A 7267-nucleotide genomic window follows, 5' to 3' on the forward strand; every position below is an offset into this window, starting at 1 on the left:
CCTATATCCTTCCTAATAAGAAGGAGTCTCTAGCCAGAGGGAGCTCTATTGCACTACTTGAGCGCCCCCTGGTCGGGATAGGCCGAACTAGAGATAAGGGAATAGTATATATAGCCTGAATAGCCTAGGGAGCGGAGGTTAGTTAGTCCGTGGTACTCTAGTCAGGAAGTTAGCCAGTGGGACTCCTATTCGACACCCGAGTGGCTAACATCTGTCGCCGGCAGCAATAGACGGTTGCCCTTCCGACCCTCTAACGGTTAAGTTATATTAAATAGGAAATTCTCGCGCTCAAACTCTAGTCGCGTACCGTTCAAGACCAAAGACACAGTTTCCATGGCTCTAAACTTTACTGTAAGTGTCATGTTTCTTTAGTACGGACATTCCCTACTGGCGCTTCCCAATTTGAGTACTTTACATTGTAAATAGCATTATCATATACTAAAATTAACTAACCCCATAAATTAATAATATTTTTTTTCTATGTATAAACTAACCCAAGCAGAACCTGGTATAATAAAAGATAGAATTTTTGCCACCTAATTTTGTCTTATTATTTCTTACTCTGTAAACCTCAGCTTTTTGAGCAAATCGGTTACAGGGGTAATCTAAAAATTTCGCTTACCCTTTTCCAGGCAGCCCCATTTTTAATTGGGGGTCCTTCCTTGTTGAGGTTCTCCGCCAATTCTTCCCATAGAAGATCTGAGCGCTCTTTAGTGAAAGAGCATTTAAGTCTCCCGCTTATGAGTTCCGGATTTGCCTCTAGCAGTCCGACCATAATTTCCCGTTGCCTACCCGTAACTCTACCCGATCTACTTTGCTTACTCATTTTGAACAGTAATGAATGTATATTTAGTCGCAAGTCAATTTAATAATAATAATAATAATCTAAGCTTTGACTATGAAGGGATTTCCACACTAAGCCTGTGGCTTATTTACAGGTGGGTCCCTTTACAATGCATAGAGGGGTGGTGGCTAGCCCCTATGCCACAGCTAACCTACAGCGCCCTATACTAACTATTAGCGTTAACCTCTGCAAGTTTTGATGGAAAGGAGAAACCGGGTTAGACCGCGGAGGAAAACTCCTTTTAACAAGTGGGGAGAGAACTTGCAAACTCTACGCAGAAGGATTTGTTCCCAGATTTTCACCTGGTGCCACAGTCCGGGATCGAACCCGGGATCCTCTTGCTGCGAGGCGAAAGCGCTAACCGCTACGCCACCCCACATTATGGTCACCAACAACAACTTGAACAAATATCTTTCTAAGATATTCCCGCTCTTTTATGAACAAAAAAGCGTCTGCTTTCCTCGGAAGCTTTTGGATTGGCTACTAAAATATACACTTTTTTTACCGTTTTACATTTATTTATCGTATCGTCGAGTTATCGTAAAGATCCTTATCGTATGTAACGCTAAAAAGTTAAAGAATACGGATTTATCGTTCGATCGATAAGGTTTCGCCCGATAAAGTGATAACTTATCTTTACGATAAAATTTTAAAAAGTTACAGAATTGGCCCCACTGTTACATTTGGATACTTTCTTTCGACTATCCCATTTTTAATATCGAAGTAATAATTCCAATATTTTTCAATTCTTTGGGTGTTTACCCAGGAAGGAGGATCTTCTTCGAATTGCAATAACTTGCAAACGTCAAGGAGAATATCAGTAGGAAATTTAATTGGAAGTTCTGATGCTACTTTAATTAAATCGTTACTGCTTCGCTGCTTCGATCTTTCAATTGGTTGAAGACAGCGAAAGTGTTTCAATATGCTTTGTGAAAAAGAGTCCTTTTTTGACGCCTCAATGTAACAATTCTGAACGCTGATGAGGAACTCAGTTTTTTTCAGATACCTTGAGCAAGCATTCCCGATCCTTCTCGCCACATTCCATTTCCTTCCTAGACAGTCGATTAGCTACATCACTGACTAGCTTCTCATCATATTTCGTTACTGCTTTCAAAACATCTTCCTGGAGAAAACGACCCAGAATGGTTTGAAGCAAGCTTCTTTTTTGGTCATAAAGAACGTGAATAAGAGGTTCCTCTCGTTGAAGGTGACCCGTGAAATTCGTAAGAACTTTGGCCAGTGATATCACAAAATACAGCCTGGCCTGCATTGTTGGGTTCTTTATAGCTTGAAGAATTGTTTTGTACTTTGAATTTTCTTTGATTGTAGGTTGATTTTTAGGCAAAAAAACAAGAAAGTATTTTTCTATGGCTGGCCACAGAAAGATTACCCGTTCCGCTGCAGGTTCAAGAGTAAGCCATCGTGTGGGAACGTGCTTGATCAAAGACCTGACTTTTAAACCGATTTCTGCTTGGATTTTTTCGAAGTCCTCACACCTTGTTGGAGTGTTTTTGAAAAAATAGAATAGAGACAATACAAATTCGGACGGATTTTCATGAAGTTGTTCAAGGCCTTTAAGAAAAGCGTTGTGCATTGTATGAATACTACAAGTACCCACATCCATCAGCCCATGATTTCAGTCTACCTTCATTTTTTCATTAATTGCTCTCCAGTTTTGCTGACATTTGGACCATCACTTCCGATCATTAGCAAATGACTGATTGGTAACTGAGCATTCTTTTTTGCCTGTAATATGTTCTTTGATAGTTGTTCTCCTTTGGCATGGCCCATAAAAATAGTTTCAAGATGACTGACCACGACTAGATTTTGGGACTTGGACCAATATTTGAGTGCAATTTGAAGTTCTTTCTTGCCTTCAGCATTAGTTGTTTCATCGAACTGAATTGCAAAATAAGCACCTTGTGCGTCATTTAACATCATTTCTCTAAAATACGGCGCTTCATCTACTAAGTAGCTTAATTTTGTTTCACCCATTGAGAAATGATTATGAACGGTTTCACCAAACAGGGCTCTGAAAGTTTCTTCGATTCCGTTGCATGATGCCGCAGACCAATTACAGCTGACATTTTTCAAAGCCCAGATAATTTCTGCCTTTCTAGCACGTTCAGAATCACTTAATTTCAGTATCATATTAGTTGCTTTTCCATCACAATGGCTTGTTGTTGTAGTTAAACGTAGTTGACTATCAACAAGCTTAGCCTTAGAATTTTCCCTTTGTTTAATAGTGTCCGCGTGTTGTTGTAGACATTGGAATTCCTTAGCATAGCTGAATGATGCAATACATACAATACAGTAAACCCGTTTATCATCTTCTTTCTTACACCAAAGAGATACAACGTGTCCATTTCTATCAGTTTTTTAAAGCCAGTCATTAGTAAACTTGTACTTCCCCATAATAAATGCGAACTGTGCAGAAAACGAACAAAAAGCACAAGGAAACTGAAACCGCGGTCTTCCTGAAACGGGTACTATGCTGTGCTTCAGCGTTCAGCCAACGTCCCAAACTCCCAATTTTAGTTTTAGTTCCGCTTTGTAACAGACTCCTTCCTAGTTTAGCGCCATCTGCCAACATTGACTAGCGGCGGAAATATAAATGTGTAAATTGGACTTTGGGTTGAAAATTATAAGCTGATGGCACATTAAACTAGGAATATGGTGATTTAGGGACCAAACCACAATTTTATGGTGGTTTAGGGACCTCAAAAAAAGTAGGGGGTTTTAGGTATTTTAGGGACATGGTGGGAGCCCTGCTACTATGGCATACCGCTCGAGAAGATTTCCTTCATTGTAAAGTAGGCCTTCTTTCAATGCCATTTCGTCAAATCTCAGCGTTGCCAACCTTTTTTTCAGTCATACATTTAATTTCTTTTTTTCAAAAACTTAACAAACTCACTAATACCATGCCTGCACGGACTATTTTCTAGCAAGATATTAGAGAGCTTGAACTTGGCAGGCTAAACATCTTCTTCAAGAGAAAATATGATTTAAAACCATGGTAGTGTAATGTAAGGCATAGCTGCTTTTCCTTTGGAGACCATCGCCTTCCTTTAGATTTGCAGGCAACTGCTCTTACTTGCATGGCAACGAAATTTGCTGCTTCCTTTCGCAGATATTTTCGCATTTACAATATTAATGTTTCTTTGCTAGTCTTAGGTTTGGAAGCTTTCTTCGACAAGCTAAAGTTTCTTAAATATTGTTTTTGCAAAAGTTTTTTAAAATTTCTTTTGCGAGGAGAAATAATATTGATTGTTTGTGTTTTAATGCTTTTAGAAATTGGCTTGGCTTGAACTAATTTAGAAGTGACTCTTGGCGTTTTCGTAGTGGTGGTAGAAGCAATTTCAGGGGTCTGTGGAAATAAAGACCTTCTCTTGGTCTTTCTATGGGGTATTTAATTGCGTTCTTTTCTAAAATTTGATTTATCTCTTTAAACTCCTTTTGCGACTGTGAATTTTAAATTCCTGACTGGCATAACTGTTTGACGCCACAGGTTTTATACTTACAATTGAACCTAGATTAAATATTGTAAGTTATACTTGTAACTTGATTGACGGCCCTGGAATATACCGGTATTAATAAAAACTGACCTTGTAGACAAAGACCGGAAAGTGTAAAAGATAAGTGTAGAAAATTAACTGCCTGAAGTGACAGATATTCAAATTTTCACTTTTGAAGACATGATTGTAAAACATCCAATTATTTAAAAAAATTCTTATCTTAATTTTTTCACCAAAGTTACTTACAAGAAACATGCGCATCATTTTAAAAATTCGGCTCTATAAAGAGAATAAAATGGACAGAAAATCGTTGAGATCTGATAATTAAAAATGTCTTCTAATGTAAAGTTTTCGAAGTATTAACAAATATGGATGAGAGGCCAACTACGACGAAACTCTGATGACTCGCGACTTTTGGCCATTTTCATACTTTTCCTGTCATCCACTTTTGGTATTAAATATTAACGTGCTGTATAGCTCTCAAAAATCACGAACTTCTATTGAGAACAAAATACTTGGGTAAATATTGTTGAAGAATACTTTGGGAAAATGAAATTTTGGTGAAAAAAGTTAGATAAGAATTTTTATAATAATAATCATATCTTCAAAAGAGAAAATTTCAATATATGTAACTTCAGGCATTCAATTTTCTACACTTATCTTTTATACTTTCCGGTTTTGTCAACAATGAAAGTTTTTATTAATATCTGTTACTTCAGTCTTCATATTAATTAAAATAGTTTAGAAATCATAGGTGAGAAAAGTCTAAGGGCGTTGCGCGTCCATCGGTAATCTAGCTTGATTATAAACCGTAGATAATCTTACTTAATTTCTACTTGTCGGTAATCTAGCTCAATTTCCATTCATCGGCAATCCAGCTTAATTTCTACTTGTCGGTAATCTAGCTTAATTTCCATTCATCGGCAATCCAGCTTAATTACCAGCCGTCAATAAACTAGCTTAATTACCAGCCGTCAATAAACTAGCTTAGTTACCAGTAGTCGGTAATCTAGCTTAGTTACCAGTAGTCGCTAATATAGGTTAGTTACCAGTAGTCGGTAATCTAGCTTAGTTAGCAGTAGTAGGTAATCTAGCTTAGTTACCAGTAGTAGGTAATCTAGCTTAGTTACCAGTAGTAGGTAATCTAGCTTAGTTACCAGTAGTAGGTAATCTAGCTTAGTTACCAGTAGTAGGTAATCTAGCTTAGTTACCAGTAGTCGCTAATATAGGTTAGTTACCAGTAGTCGGTAATCTAGCTTAGTTAGCAGTAGTAGGTAATCTAGCTTAGTTACCAGTAGTAGGTAATCTAGCTTAGTTACCAGTAGTAGGTAATCTAGCTTAGTTACCAGTAGTAGGTAATCTAGCTTAGTTACCAGTAGTAGGTAATCTAGCTTAGATACCAGTAGTCGGTAATCTAGCTTGATTACCAGTAGTCGGTAATCTAGCTTGATTACCAGTCGTCGGTAATCTAGCTTGATTACCAGTCGTCGGTAATCTAACTTGATTACCAGTCGTCGGTAATCTAACTTGATTACCAGTCGTCGGTAATCTAGCTTAACTACCAGTCGTCGGTAATCTAGCTTAACTACCAGTCGTCGGTAATCTAGCTTAACTACCAGTCGTCGGTAATCTAGCTTAACTACCAGTCGTCGGTAATCTAGCTTAACTACCAGTCGTCGGTAATCTAGCTTAACTACCAGTCGTCGGTAATCTAGCTTAACTACCAGTCGTCGGTAATCTAGCTTAATTACCAGTCGTCGGTAATATAGCTTAATTACCAGTCGTCGGTAATCTAGCTTAATTACCAGTCGCCGGTAATATAGCTTAATTACCAGTCGTCGGTAATATAGCTTAATTACCAGTCGTCGGTAATATAGCTTAATTACCAGTCGTCGGTAATATAGCTTAATTACCAGTCGTCGGTAATATAGCTTAATTACCAGTCGTCGGTAATATAGCTTAATTGAAAAAATATTAAGACGTGCCCATACACTAAGAATTTGTTCAGAAGTGAATTTCCAGCGGATAAACTACCAAAGACTGTTAAAACTTTTCCATCTCTATTCATTGTCAATACAGACACATCCAAAGAGAAAGGAAAACACTGGACTGCCATATATATTTCAAGAAAAAAAACAATGAATTTTTTTAAAGTTACGGAAATCCACCAGATTTATTTAAATTCAACGATTTCATTGAACGTAACAGTCTAACGGCAACTTTCAATTCGTGTCAATTACAAGGAGAGTCTAGTTTAACCTGTGGTGGATATGTTGGCTATTTTTCACTTCATCGATGTAGGGGGATAAAAATGTTTGAAATAATAAAGAGATTTACTAAAAATAAAAGTGTTAATGATCGCATGGTTGCAGAATATATGTACAAGAATTACTCAATAAATCTATTTTAATTTTTAATTTTCCTGTGTATGTTTATAACTACGCAAACTGATTTTATTTTATGGTTGAGGTTTTGGGGAGGTTAAGGGGGTTTTGTGGAGGTTGGGAGGTTGTGGAGGTTGGGACAAAATGGTATTGAAAAGCGTTGATAAACACAGAGAAGTGGTAATATTAGTTTAATGAAAGATAAGAAAATTATATTAGTATATAAGTGGCACGCGTTTCGATTAAACTTATCATGACAAGAATAACAGGGTGAAGACGTTTCAATATATTGGAAGGACTTAAAGTGTACCAGATATCTAATCGTAAAGGCGTTGGCGTGACACCGGAATGTGAAATACGGCTTGGATTAATTCATGGGGGAAGTGGTATAACCCTAAGCGAGGAAGAATTCGATCAATTTTGGAAGAAGCGGGAAAACATAATATCATTCTTCGACAGTGAATCGGTTAATGGTTCTACATGGTTCTTCGAAGGATCAACGACTAGACGAATCGAACTGGGTA

At 37.5% G+C, this 7267-nt stretch overlaps 1 pseudogene; it reads right to left on the reverse strand.

Moving 5' to 3' along the window:
• Positions 1 to 1826: 1826 nt before the first annotated feature.
• Positions 1827 to 2794, reverse strand: LOC149640260 (uncharacterized; annotated as a pseudogene).
• Positions 2795 to 7267: the final 4473 nt, after the last annotated feature.

Source organism: Phalangium opilio, unplaced genomic scaffold, assembly GCF_054372755.1.
Source record: "Phalangium opilio isolate 3A_F unplaced genomic scaffold, DU_Popi_V2 ptg000093l_1, whole genome shotgun sequence".
In the NCBI taxonomy this organism is placed as follows: Eukaryota; Metazoa; Arthropoda; class Arachnida; order Opiliones; family Phalangiidae; genus Phalangium; species Phalangium opilio.